We start from the raw sequence: 11095 nt of genomic DNA, 5'->3' as shown, positions 1-11095 counted from the left end.
GGCAAGGAAAAGCCAAGTATTGACAAGTCACAATAAAAACAGATTTCAACAGTCATGAGTTTGGAAATTTCTGTGAATTTCACCAGTCCGAGTCTTCAGCTTTGGAAGGACCTGGATATTCATACATGCTAATAGCTCTTAATAACACCTTGACCATTGTCCTCATTTGTCCTGATCAGTTCTGCATAAATCTTCTCCAAATCTGTGTAATAGCTTAGTCTGTGGAATTAGTTCATATATTTAAAAAACTTCTTAAAATGACTAATACACTATTAACTTATTGAAATCTATATTCATACAACTATTGTCATTCCATCATTTCAAGATCCAATATCAAACAAAACTTCAACTCAAACATTATTTTTATTTTCAAACTCTATTTTCACACGAAATTAAGGATAACATTTTTTAAAAGGTAATAAAACACATGAATCAAAGAACAAAAAACAAAGGCTGAGGAAAATAAAGTTGGATTTAATAGGACAAACTAAAAAGTAAGACTGTCAAATAGTATTTAAACAGCTCAAGCAGTTTCACTGCACAATGCAAAGTTCCATAGTTCGGAATGAATTGTGAACAATGATGAGTGAGAAAGTTAGACGCACAAATATCATACCCCCAAGACATGCTAACTTCTCCATTTTTTTCTTTCACTCTTTGAATGAATACAACGTTGCCCGGTTGGAATATTATCGCTATTTTATGAGAAAAGTAGCATAAAAATTGATTTTAAACAGCATTTGACATGCTTCTAAGTACAGTAATGGAATATTTTGAATTTTTTTGTCACAAAATGCGCTCGCGCGTCACCGTTTGGATAGTTACCTGAATGCATGAACAAAATGGCGGTATTTTGATATAACTATGGATTATTTGGAACCAAAACAACATCTGTTGTTGAAGTAGAAGTCCTGGGTGTGCATTCTGACGAAGAACAGCAAAGGTAATCCAATTTTTCTAATAGTAATTCTGAGTTTAGGTGACCCCAAAGTTGACGAATGTCAAAATAGCTAGCCGTGATGGCCGAGCTATGTACTCAGAATATTGCAAAATGTGCTTTCGCCGAAAAGCTATTTTAAAATCGGACATAGCGATTGCATAAAGGAGTTCTGTATCTATAATTCTTTAAATAATTGTTATGTATTTTGTCAACGTTTATCGTGAGTAATTTAGTAAATTCACCGGAAGTTTTCAGTGGGTATGCTAGTTCTGAACATCACATGCTAATGTAAAAAGCTGTTGTTTTTGATATAAATATGAACTTGATTGAACAAAACATGCATGTATTGTATAACATAATGTCCTAGGAGTGTCATCTGATGAAGATCATCAAAGGTTAGAGCTGCATTTAGCTGTGTTTTGGGTTAATGTGACGTACATGCTTGTTTGGAAAATGGCTGTGTGATTATTTGTGTCTATGTACTCTCCTAACACAATCTAATGTTTTCTTTCGCTGTAAAGCCTTTTTGAAATCGGACAATGTGGTTAGATTAGTTGATAGTTGATTGATTGAGAAAATTGAATTGTGGTATTTTAGTTGGTTTTGTATTTCGCGCCGTGCGATAACATTGGCTGTTGGCTAGGGGTTCCGCAGGCGGAACGGGGTTCCGCTAGCGGAACGTCTGTCCTCAACAGGTTAACCTGCATTTAGCTGCATTTAGCTGTGGTTTTGGTTTTTGTTACATATATGCTTGCTTTGAAAATGGCTGTGTGATTATTTTTGGCAGGGTACTCTCCTGACATAATCTAATGTTTTGCTTTTGCTGTTTGCTTTTCAAGCCTTTTTGAAATCGGAAACTGTGGTTAGATTATCGAGAGTCTTGTCTTTAAAATGAGAAATTGAGAAATTGAAGTTATAGCATTTTTTAGGTATTTGTATTTCGCGCCACGCGATTCCACTGGCTGTTGACTAGGGTGGGACGCAATATGGGTCACAGGGGCTGTTTCGAAGGGTTAAAAAAGTCAGATCATTTCAAAACTTCATATGTGTGACTAGGTAACCCTCATGAACTGTAAATCAGTCATTTATCCCATCAGATTTGCAAAATAAACTAACACACACACACAGCTAGGACATAGTGACACGGTGTGGGGCTTAGAGACACACGGTGCCTGCAAGAGTGACCTTCGTTCGAACGATCAAAGAACCGTCAGACCTAGAGCTCTGAAACTTTAGAAACCTATTCTAGAGCTCAAGTCGATATTGCACGGTGGGTTATGGGGATCTAGACGGTTCTCAGACCGAGAAATAGCCTCGTACATTTGCAATATGTTCAATTCATTTTGACATCACGAAAATGGCAACATTTAGAAATGTTCCAGAGTCGCATGACTAGGTGAATTGAAACCGCCTCGGCCCATAGAGACGGACCCCAACGTTTCTGTCCAATAGCTCATTCAAGTTTGGGACAACCTAAACTCAGAATTACTATGAGACTGTCACGATTCCCACCGACGGTGGCGCCCCCTCCTGCTCGGGTGGCGCTCGGCGGTCATCGTCACCGGCCTATTAGCTGCCACCGATTCCCTTTTGCTTTTCCCTTTTTTTATTTTGTGACACCTGTGGTCAATTAGCCATTAGAGGGGCTATTTAGTTTAGCTGGCCCGCTCCTGTTCGTGCGGGATTAATGATTGTTTCTTGTGAGACGGCTTGTGTTCGTGTCGACGTTGTTGGACGCCGTATGTATTTTCTCCCCTGTGTGTGGGAACATTTGTTTTTTTGTGAGTGTATATTAAAAACACCACTACCCTGTGTTCGCTGCTTCCTGCGCCTCATTTCCTCCTCCACAATTACCAAGCCGTAACAGAATCCTGCACCTCGATAGAAGGCATGGAATCAGCGGGAGCAGCGGCCACTCCTCTGCCCTCGATGGAGGAACGCGTACTCCACCACACGACAGTCCTCCATCGCATCGGATCGGCAATGGACCAGATGATGGAGAGGATGGACAGATGGGAGAGAAGTGGTATCCTCTCTCCACCTCCACCTCCCCCGATACAGCCATCTTCGCCTCCCATGATGTCTGGCTCTGGCGCGCTTCGTCTGGCGCTCCCGAGGGAGTACGATGGGGCGGCGGCTGGGTGCCAGGGGTTTTTGCTCCAGCTTGAGCTGTACCTGGCCACCGTCAGACCTGCTCCCACGGGGGAGGAGAGCGTGAGTGCCCTCGTTTCCTGCCTGACGGGCCGAGCTCTGGAGTGGGCTAATGCGGTCTGGAACGGTCCAGACTCGGCGAGGGACCACTACCCGGAGTTCACCCGCCGCTTTCGGGCCGTGTTCGACCACCCTCCGGAAGGAAGAGCGGCGGGTGAACGGCTGTTCCATCTCAGGCAGGAGACGAGGAGTGCCCAGGACTTCGCGCTGGACTTCAGGACCTTGGCTGCTGGGGCGGGGTGGAACGACAGGGCCCTCATAGACCACTACCGCTGCAGTCTCCGGGCGGACGTCCGCAGGGAGCTGGCCTGTTGGGACACAGCTCTGTCCCTGGACGAACTGATAGATATGTCCATACGACTGGACAACTTGCTGGCTGCCCGCGGGCGTTCGGAGAGGGTCCTGCCCGTTCCACCCCCGTGCACCCCCGCCCCTACCCCTATGGAGGTAGGGGGGGCCGTGCCAAGGGGCACCGGAGGAGGTGGCTCCTCCTGCACCAGCTGTGGTCGGAGAGGACACACGGCCGACCGGTGCCGGAGGAGCCAGTCTGGGAGTCAAGATGGTAGGCAGAACACTTCTCGGTCACCTCAGGTGAGTCAGCACCAGATTCACCCAGAACCCCCTGTTGGTCATGTGTTTTTACCTGTTTTGTTTACTACATTTTTTCCCTCTTCCCAGCATAGGGCGCTAGTCGATTCAGGCGCAGCTGGGAATTTTATGGACTGTGGACTTGCCATTAAGCTGGGCATTCCGCGGGTGCCGATAGATTCCCCTTTCCCCGTGCACTCCCTAGATAGCCGACCATTAGGGTCAGGGCTAGTCAGGAAGTCTACGGTGCCACTGGACATGGTAACGCTGGGGAATCATAAGGAGCGCATTCGTTTTTTCCTTATTGACTCGCCTGCGTTTCCGGTGGTGCTGGGGGTCCCCTGGCTGGCTGGTCACAATCCCCGTATTTCGTGGAAACAGGGGGTTCTCCAGGGGTGGTCAGAGGAGTGTTCAGGTAGGTGTCTAGGAGTTTCCATAGGTGCCACGTCGGTGGAGAGTCCAGACCAGGTGTCCACCGTGCGCATTCCCCCTGAATACGCCGATTTGGCGATCGCTTTTTGTAAAAAGAGGGCGACTAAATTACCACCTCATCGACAGGGGGATTGTGCGATAGATCTCCAGGTTAACGCTGCGCTTCCCAGGAGTCACGTGTACCCCTTGTCACAGGAGGAGACGGCGGCTATGGAGACATATGTCACGGAATCCCTGGGACAGGGGTACATTCGGCCCTCCATCTCACCCGCTTCCTCGAGTTTCTTTTTTGTGAAGAAAAAGGAGGGAGGTCTGCGTCCGTGCATTGATTACCGAGGTCTAAACGCTATTACGGTGGGGTTTAGTTACCCACTACCTCTCATCGCTACGGCGGTGGAATCATTTCACGGAGCGCAGTTCTTCACAAAACTGGATCTCAGGAGCGCGTATAACCTGGTGCGTATCAAGAAGGGAGACGAGTGGAAAACCGCCTTTAGTACCACATCGGGCCATTATGAGTACCTCGTCATGCCGTATGGGTTGAAAAATGCTCCAGCCGTCTTTCAATCCTTTGTTGACGAGATTCTCAGGGACCTGCACGGGCAGGGCGTGATTGTATATATCGATGACATTCTGATATATTCCGCCACCCGCTCCGCGCATGTGTCCCTGGTGCGCAAGGTGCTTGGTAGACTACTGGAGCATGACCTATACGTTAAGGCTGAGAAGTGTGAGTTTTCCAAACGAGCCGTCTCCTTTCTGGGTTATCGCATTTCCACCACGGGGGTGATGATGGAGTGTGACCGCGTTAAGGCCGTGCGTAATTGGCCGACTCCAACCACGGTGAAGGAGGTGCAGCGGTTTTTAGGCTTTGCCAATTACTACCGGAGGTTTATCCGTGGTTTTGGCCAGGTAGCGGCTCCCATTACCTCACTGCTGAAGGGGGGGCCGGTGCGTTTGCGATGGTCGACGGAGGCGGACGGAGCCTTCAAGAAATTGAAGACGCTGTTCACCGACGCACCCGTGTTGGCGCACCCGGACCCGTCTTTAGCGTTCGTAGTGGAGGTGGACGCATCCGAGGCTGGGGTGGGTGCCGTGCTATCACAGCGCTCGGGTGCGCCATTGAAACTCCGCCCCTGCGCTTTCTTTTCGAAGAAGCTCAGTTCGGCGGAGCATAACTACGATGTGGGGGACAGGGAGTTGCTAGCAGTGGTTAAAGCTTTGAGGGTGTGGCGGCACTGGCTTGAGGGGGCTAAACACCCCTTTCTCATCTGGACTGACCACCGAAACCTGGAGTACATCCGGGCAGCGAGGAGACTGAATCCACGTCAGGCGAGGTGGGCCATGTTCTTCGCCCGGTTTAGGTTTACCATCTCCTATAGACCGGGTTCCCTAAATACTAAGGCCGACGCCCTGTCCCGTCTCTATGACACGGAGGACCGGCCCATCGATCCAACTCCCATCATTCCAGCGTCGAGGCTGGTGGCACCTGTGGTATGGGAGGTGGACGCGGACATCGAGCGGGCATTGGTGTTGGAACCTGCGCCTGCGCAGGTGCCCGTGGGGCGCATGTATGTGCCGCTCGGTGTTCGTGATCGTTTGTTTCGGTGGGCGCACACGCTACCTACTGCGGGTCATCCTGATGAGGCGAGGACAGTGGGGAGTCTAAGGGGGAAGTACTGGTGGCCCACCTTAGCTAAGGACGAGGTCCTATGTCTCTTCCTGTTCGGTGTGTGCCCAGAGTAAGGCTCCTAGGCATCTACCAAGAGGGAAGATACAGCCCCTCCCCGTTCCACAACGACCATGGTCGCACCTGTCCATTGACTTCCTGACAGATCTTCCCCCCTCTCAGGGGAACACGGCGATTCTGGTGGTTGTGGATCGGTTCTCTAAGTCCTGCCGTCTCCTCCCATTGCCCGGTCTCCCTACGGCCCTGCAGACTGCGGAGGCCCTATTTACCCACGTCTTCCGGCACTACGGGGTGCCGGAGGACATTGTCTCTGATCGAGGTTCCCAGTTCACATCCAGGGTCTGGAGAGCGTTTATGGAGCGGCTGGGGGTCTCGGTCAGTTTGACCTCCGGTTATCACCCCGAGAGCAATGGGCAGGCGGAGAGGGTGAACCAGGAGGTGGGCAGGTTCCTGAGGTCGTATTGCCAGGACCGGCCAGGGAGTGGGCGAGGTATATTCCCTGGGCTGAGTTAGCCCAAAACTCACTTCGCCACTCCTCTACTAACATATCACCCTTTCAGTGTGTGTTAGGTTACCAGCCGGTCCTGGCACCATGGCACCGGAGTCAGACCGAGGCTCCTGCGGTGGAGGACTGGGTCCAGCACTCCAAGGAGACCTGGAGAGCCGTCCAGGACTCACTAAAGGAGGCCAGTGCACGGCAGAAGAGGAGTGCTGACCGCCACCGCAGTGAGGCGCCCGTGTTCGCACCGGGAGACAGGGTCTGGCTCTCGACCCGGAACCTGCCCCTCCGCGTGCCCTGCCGGAAGCTGGGGCCGCAGTGTGTGGGGCCCTTCAAAGTCCTGAGGAGGATAAATGAGGTGTGTTATCGGTTGCAACTCCCTTCCTATTACCGTATTAACCCCTCGTTTCATGTGTCTCTCCTCAGGCCGGTGGTAGCTGGTCCCCTTCACGAAGATGAGGTGCCGGAGGTCCCTCCGCCCCCTCTGGACATCGGGGGGTCCCCGGCGTACAGCGTACGGGCCATTCTGGACTCGCGACGCCGGGCGAGGGGCCTACAGTACCTCGTGGACTGGGAGGGGTACGGCCCGGAGGAGAGGTGCTGGGTGCCGGCGGCGGTCGTCCTGGACCCATCTATGTTGAGGGAGTTCCACCACCTCCGTCCGGATCGCCCTGCGCCTCGCCCTCCGGGTCGACCTCGAGGCCGGTGTCGGCGCGCTGCGGGAGCCGCGCGTCAGGAGGGGGGTACTGTCACGATTCCCACCGACGGTGGCGCCCCCTCCTGCTCGGGTGGCGCTCGGCGGTCGTCGTCACCGGCCTATTAGCTGCCACCGATTCCCTTTTGCTTTTCCCTTTTTTCATTTTGTGACACCTGTGGTCAATTAGCCATTAGAGGGGCTATTTAGTTTAGCTGGCCCGCTCCTGTTCGTGCGGGATTAATGATTGTTTCTTGTGAGACGGCTTGTGTTCGTGTCGACGTTGTTGGACGCCGTATGTATTTTCTCCCCTGTGTGTGGGAACATTTGTTTTTTTGTGAGTGTATATTAAAAACACCACTACCCTGTGTTCGCTGCTTCCTGCGCCTCATTTCCTCCTCCACAATTACCAAGCCGTAACAGAGACAAATTGTATTACCTTTGCTGTTCTTCGTCAGAATGCACTCCCAGGACTTCTACTTCAACAACAAATGCTGTTTTGGTTCCAAATAATCCATAGTTATAATCAAATAGCTCTGTTTTGTTTGTGCGTTCAGGTTACTATCCGAAGGGTGACGCGCGAGCACATTTCGTGACAAAAAAATTCAAAATATTCCATTACCGTACTTTGAAGCATGTCAAACTCTGTTTAAAATCAATTTTTATGCTGTTTTTCTCGTAAAATAGCGATAATATTCCAACCGGGCGACGTTGTATTCATTCAAAGGCTGAAATAATTTTTTTTAGAATTCTTGTGAACGCGCCTCTGTCTCACTGTTCCCAGGCTGACCACTAACATATTATCCTGCTGTTCTTCGCCCAGAGACAGCAGACACCCCATTCCACCTTCTGGCGCCTTCTGAGAGCCAATGGAAGCCTTAGAAAATGTCACGTTGCAGCACAGATGCTGTATTTTTGATAGAGATTCTGCAGAAGGACAACAAATTGTCAGACAGGGCACTTCCTGTATGGAATCTTCTCAGGTTTTGGCCTGCCATATGAGTTCTGTTATACTCACAGACACCATTCAAACAGTTTTAGAAACGTTAGAGTGTTTCCTATCCAAATCTACTAATTATATGCATATTCTAGTTTCTGGGCAGGAGTAGTAACCAGATTAAATCGGGTACGTTTTTTATCCGGCCGTGAAAATACTGCCCCTTATCCCAAACAGGTTAAGGTCGTTGCTCTGGCACCGAATGACCTATCGAGCCGAAACTTGGGATTTGGGGTTGCCTCAGCTAGGCCTACACATAATGTCAGTACTGGACCCGCAGCTACAACGTAACTATGTGTTTTATCTTTTTATTATTGTTTAAACAGAAGGCGCTGTGAATTTTGAGCCTGCTCTGAAATATGTGATAGTTGGCTGCTAAACGAGTTGGAAAAAGTGGGTGTGGTGTCAGTTTGTATCAGTTTGGTGTCAGAATGATATCTAATTGACTGATGGACGGTGACTTGCTGGCTGACTTTTGTCCATTTGCATTATGTTTAAACAGTGATAGACCATCACCAAAATGACAGTCTGAAATCAACACCAACGAGCGATGGAGAGGTTCCAGAATCACTGCCTGGCCATCCCGAGTTCATCGGGTCAGTCAATTTCACATTCCTGCAGTTTTTTTTGCATGTAAAATTCGTGATGTAAATGCCCATTGAAACATATTGCAAATGAACAGCCGTGCGCCTGGTGATTGGAACGGGTTACAAGCAGAACATTTAAAAAAATGTTTTATTGCCTTTAGGGGGGTGCAAGGGGTCCACGGTTGGGTAGGGAGCACCCCCCACCCGTGCCCATCCAATAGGGGGCGCCTCTAGTCATTTTGGGCATTTTTCAAAAAATAGAGTCCCACTTCTCTCATGTCACCATCGAGCGATGGAGAGGAACTACTAGCACTGCCCGGCCATCCTGAGTTCATCGGGCCAGTCAATTATGCATTTCTGCAGTATTTTTGAGCATGTCAAATTCGTGATGGTAAATGCCCATTGAAACATATTGCAAATGGACAGTACATTTGCAATAAGATTCAACAGTGAAAAAACATCACCAAATGGACATGATGAAATCAACACAACGAGCGATGGAGAGGAACCACTATCACTGCCCAGCCATCCCGAGTTCATCGGGCAAGTCAATTTTGCATTTGTGCAGTATTTTTGAGCATGTCAAAGATGAAGTTTAAGTATAACTCTGACTGGTGTATGAAGTATGACTCTCTTTGATAATACAGAAATTAACCACCATATATGAGTGGTTAGTTACATGATCTCACACAACAGGGAGACTTCCTGATATTAGAAGTCAACCAAATTAAAGGTAAAATCTGATAAAACTGCAACACTTGGCTATTCACAGTGTCGGCATTCCTCAAGGAAGGCACAAGGCACAAATGCTTGAAGCGTCCCAAATTGCACCCTGTTGCCTATATAGTGTACTACTTTTGACCAGAGCCAAAGTAGTGTACTATAAAGGGGATAGGGTGCAATTGATAGCATCATTACCTGACTCCTTATGCAATTTAGAACTAAGAACTTCCGTAAGAAGAACAACAATATACAAAGCTACTCTTTCAATGTATATTTTCCCCATTGGGTGCTTTATTCTTAATACTCTCAGAAAATAAATTATTTCACCGATGCTTGTGGTTATAGTAATGTAAAGATATGTTTTTATTTTAGGTTATTAAGTTGTGATAATGCATCTGTGCTTATAACCAGGTGTATCTCTCAAAATAAATGTATATTGACAACAATTTTGGAAGGCAATTCATTGTTTCATTGGTACACTAACAATAATATGCGTGTAACTACAACGTATGGTTGAATGTGAATACTGAATAAATATCACATTATGAATTCCTATTTAATTTAATCATCATATTTAATTTTTATCCAAGTTGAACAGTGAATAGTTTGGAAACTCATTCCAGGGTTTTTCTTTATTTGTACTATTTTCTACAATGTAGCATAATAGTGAAGACATCAAACTATGAAATAACTCATATGGAATCATGTAGTATCATGAAACTGGCGTTCATTAGAGTTAACTGCACATCAGATTGCAGCCCAAATAAATGTTTCACAGAGTTCAAGTAACAGACACATCTCAACATCAACTGTTCAGAGGACACTGCGTGAATCAGGCCTTCATGGTCAAATTGCTTCAAAAAACCACTACTAAAGGACACCAATAAGAAGAAGAGACTTGATTGGGCAAAGAAACATGAGCAATTAGACTGGTGGAAATCTGTCCTTTGGTCTGATAAATCCAAATGAGATTTTTGGTTCCAACCGCCATGCCTTTGTGAGACGCAGAGTAGGTGAACGGATTATCTCCGCATGTGTGGTTCCCACCGTGAAGCATGGAGGTGTGATGGTGTGGGGGTGCTTTGCTGGTGACACGGTCAGTGAGAATTCAAGGCACACTTAACCAGCATGGCTACCACAGCATTCTGCAGCGATATGCCATCCCATCTGATTTGCGCTTAGTGGGACTATCTTTTGTTTTTCAACAGGACAATGACACCTCCAGGATGTGCATGGGCTATTTGACCAAGAAGGAGAGTGATGGAGTGTTGCATCAGATGACCTGGCCTACACAATCCCCTGACTTCAAACCAATTGAGATGGTTTGGGGTGAGTTGGACCGCAGAGTGAAGGAAAAGCATATGGGAACTCCTTCAAGACTGTTGGAAAAGCATTCCAGTTGAAGCTGGTTGAGAGAATGCCAAGAGTGTGCAAAGTTGTCATCAAGGCAAAGGGTGGCTACTTTGAAGAATCTAAAATCTAAAATATATTTGGATTTGTTTAACACTTTTTTTGGTTACTATACGATTCCATGTGTTATTTCATAGTTTTGATGTCTTCACTATTATTCTACAACGTAGAAAATAGTAAAAATAAAGAAAAACCCTTGAATGAGTAGAGGTGTCCAAACCTTTGACTGGTACTGTATATTCTATATGTCACGCCCTGATCTGTTTCACCTGTTCCTGTGATTGTCTCCACCCCCTGCAGGTGCCGCTTATTTTCCCCAGTGTA

This window comes from Salmo salar, chromosome ssa09, assembly GCF_905237065.1.
Source record: "Salmo salar chromosome ssa09, Ssal_v3.1, whole genome shotgun sequence".
NCBI lineage: Eukaryota > Metazoa > Chordata > Actinopteri > Salmoniformes > Salmonidae > Salmo > Salmo salar.
This window is presented reverse-complemented; position numbering follows the sequence as displayed.